The sequence below is a fragment of the Camellia sinensis genome, chromosome 14 (genome assembly GCF_055761805.1).
Source record: "Camellia sinensis isolate YWXY chromosome 14, ASM5576180v1, whole genome shotgun sequence".
NCBI classification, from domain to species: Eukaryota; Viridiplantae; Streptophyta; class Magnoliopsida; order Ericales; family Theaceae; genus Camellia; species Camellia sinensis.
The window spans coordinates 18,833,855-18,837,731 of NC_138974.1; positions in this window are offsets into that span (position 1 = coordinate 18,833,855).

Sequence of the window (3,877 nt, forward strand, 5' to 3'; positions counted from 1 at the left end):
GATTATTCTCAACACAGTTTCAGACAATGTATCAAATGTACGTAATCTGAAAATTTTCAATTATATAAAAACAAAATGAGAGGGTTGAGAGGGTTTTCTTACTTAGTAATAGAGTGACAATATGGTTGAGAATTTTGGCTTCTTTAATCTCCTACTCTTCTTCCTCTCCTAACACCAAGCTTGGTGGCTTTGGGGATTTCTCTCTTCTTTTTTTTTTTTTTTTTTTTTTTTTCTTTGTCACCGGATGCTTGCATGCACAAGGAAGGCTTGCATGCATATAAATATTGAAGACATCTCTCTCTCCCTCTCATTCTTTCCATTATTTTATTTCCTCAAAAACATTCCATTCCCTTTCTCCAATTTCTAAGAGCAAACTTTCTCTAATTTTTATAAGTTCTTCCCTAAATTTTATAAAGGATGGTGGGTTTGGTAGGAACTATGGGTTGTTTGCCCATGGTTTGTTTGTTTGTATTTTTTTTTTTTTTTTTTTTGTGTGGGTTTCTGAAAATTGACGCACTAAGATTTTTAACTAAGGTATTTAGTAAGAATAGTTATTATATTGAATCATAATTAAAATAATTTATAAACAACAAATATTGAACACCCACAAAATTATTATTCTTAATAATGTCTTGTTAGTGATTGATTTGAGTCAATTTAAAACTAACTTTTACACTAATGTATAATTCAGATAGACTGTAGACAAAATTAATTAATAAATTTTCTTTAAAGAATAATTAAAAGATGGGTTTTCACACAATGTTCAATTTTCATAAACCAATTCATAACTCATTTCAATTTTATGACCACTATGTTCATGTTTCATTTCAGTTTCCATTTCTTATCAATCTCCCAGTTTACATCAACGGCTCAGAACCTGGCCAACCATTTATATGAGACAGTGACTCATATTAAACATTTCCCATTTTTACAGTAGATAAACATACTAGTTGTATCAATATCTTAACAGATAAGCATACAAGCTGTATCCACATTTCAACAGATATGCATATTAGTTATATCAACACTTCCAAAGATAAGAATATGAGCTGTATCAACACTTCCAAAGATAAGCATATGAGCTATATCAACACAATATCTGTGTAACAACCCTCATACTGTTTACTGATTAATGACTGAATGATTACCGTTAATCATAGACTACTGCGAAATGGAACTGATAATGATTGATAATTGAACTGATTAAAATACTGAACTGACTGACCGAAATTGAAACTGAATTGAATGAATACATCTGTTTGAACTGCATTCTATCTATTGATTGTTTATTTGATCTGTTCGTATTTTAGTGTTTAGACTGCTAATTGAAGGCCTTATCGGCGGCCGAATCCGGAATCGATTGATGTTTAATGATCCTTAGAATTAATGTGATTTTATAGTATAATTATCTGAAAACTGATTAGGTATGATTGAATTAGATTAAAATGAGTTAAATTGCATAGTTGGTCTTATTTACCATTTTGCCACTAGAGTGGCCCACTACTTGGCTCATCTCATTACATTCATACATACACATTTTGTTAGCTCATTCTTGAGCACAGCACCGACTAGAGAGAGAGAAATAGAGAGTGAGAGGGAATTGAGTTGAGTTCGAGTTTGTTGGTGGAATTGCTTGGTAATTGAAGTGTAGATCACTAATTTGAGCCTCTAGCCTTGCATTGGAGACCTAAGGTAGAGTAATTACTCTCTTGTTTGTGAATTGAGCTAGTTCTTGCATGAGTCATGCTTCATTGTAGAACTAAGTCATATTTTGGTTCATTGTTGTTGATTTGAAGCTCATTTCATGCATGCATGTTTGTATTGTAGATGTTTGAGTTGTTTTCATGGCAAAGGGTTACATGCATGTTCATAATCATGTTTAAGTCCATGATTTCACCATGTTTTGAAAAGAATTGGCTCCTGAGAGCATCAAATTGAAGCTTCAAAATGGTTTGAATTCATGCATGTTTGCATGTTCATCTTGTGCTTGAAAAATGGTTTAAATTGGGTTTGAATTAAACACCCTTGGGCTTTGATTTCTTAAAATTGAGCTTTGAAACATGATATCCTATGTGTTTATAAATGTTTTCCAGAAAATGGGCCCAAGAGGATTGGTTTTGATGCTTTTGAGCTTGGTTTTGGACCTGGAGCTCGAATCTGGGATTTCCAGATTTCCGTCGTCCGCTCGAGCGAGGGAAGTGCCGCTCGAGCGGGAAAATCGAGCTTCCAGCATCTTGCACTGTTTTACAGTCCGCTCGAGCGGAGGATTGGGCGCTCGAGCGGAGTCATGTCTCAAGCTCGAGCGGGCGTCGAGCGGGGATTTCACCCATCCAGTACCTTTACAGTACGCTCGAGCGGGAAAGTTTGCGCTCGAGCGAGTACCTTTGTTTGCCTGTACGCTCGAGCGGGGAAACCTGAGCTCGAGCGGGACTCTGTTTTTCTGAAAATCCTGAAAATGCTTTTAAATGTGCATTTTTGCATCCTCATCCCATCCTAGGTATTCTTAGGCCTAGTTTAAGGCATGTAGATGAGGATATCGTTGTAGAACACACCAAGGCAAATTAGGGATTAAGTTATGATATTTCCCAACTGTGTAGCTTAGTGTGTGTTCAACCTGTGAACTGTGTAGGGTTGGCAACTGGGGAGACACGCTCTAGCATACTGTAGCCCAGAACTCTGTGAGTAACAATTGTGTAAAGATATGTTCAACTGATATCTTTTGAATACTGAACTGAACTGTTTACTGAACTGGTATTATTTACTGAATGAATGTATGTCCTTTATTTCTGAACTGTACTGTGGCATCCTTAGTACTTACTGTTTACTGTTACTGTTACTGCGACAGAATTCTCTGTCGGTTCCCTCGTGGAACCACTACTGTTTACTGACTGATGGCCATCATTACTGTTCGGTCTTTTAAGACCTACTGTTACTGTTATGCTAATGGATGTACCACATATGACTGTTTACTGTACTAAACAACTGAAATACTGATTGAATTGAACTGTTTTCATCACTGTAAGGACATTCATTCTAAACCCCTTTACGCATTATGTTATTCACTGGGCTTTAGCTCACTGTTTATATATATATGTAGGTGTACAGGCACCAGATCGGAGCTAGGAGCGTCAGGGTAACTCCAGTTTTGTCAAGCCAGCCTATGTGCCTCACTGCGAGGTTCCGAGTTGCCATGCTATGGCTTGGGGGTGTTTTGTTTGTTTTCCCCCGTCTGTTTCCATACTGTTTGGACTACTGTACTGTTATAAAGGGATTAGGTCCCTGTACTGAGTGACTGTAAATTCTGTATAGACCGTACTGTTTTGTATAGACCGTGCTGTTTTGTACAGACGGAATGTTTTCTGTACTGTTCTGTAGGGTTGAGTCCCTAGTTGAATGATTGTAAATATTGTGTATACTGTTCTGCACTGTTTATGTATGAATGCATGGAAAAATCTTTTGCATACAGACTGTCACAACTCAATGGACACTATTTATTTACTGTATTGGCTTCCGCCAGGCCCTGTACTCTGTCTTACTGTATTACTGTTCCGCAGGCCTTTGGTAATCTCGGATTACTGGCCGGTTACGGTGCTAAACCCATAGGGCCGGGTTTGGGTCGTGACAATCTGACAAGCATATGAGCTATATCAGTGGAGTCCATCCCCTATCTCCTCCCAAACAACATCCGGTTTAGAGGTCCATCCCCTATCTTTCCCTAAACCGTGGAGTACATCCCCTATCTCCTCCCACACACACAATGTATATACACAAAGGTCATATACACAATTAATTAATACATAACGTTAATGTATTCTATCAACCATCATACTCTATGATATGTCCAATTGATTAGTTTTAGTTTGCCTAATCATCATGC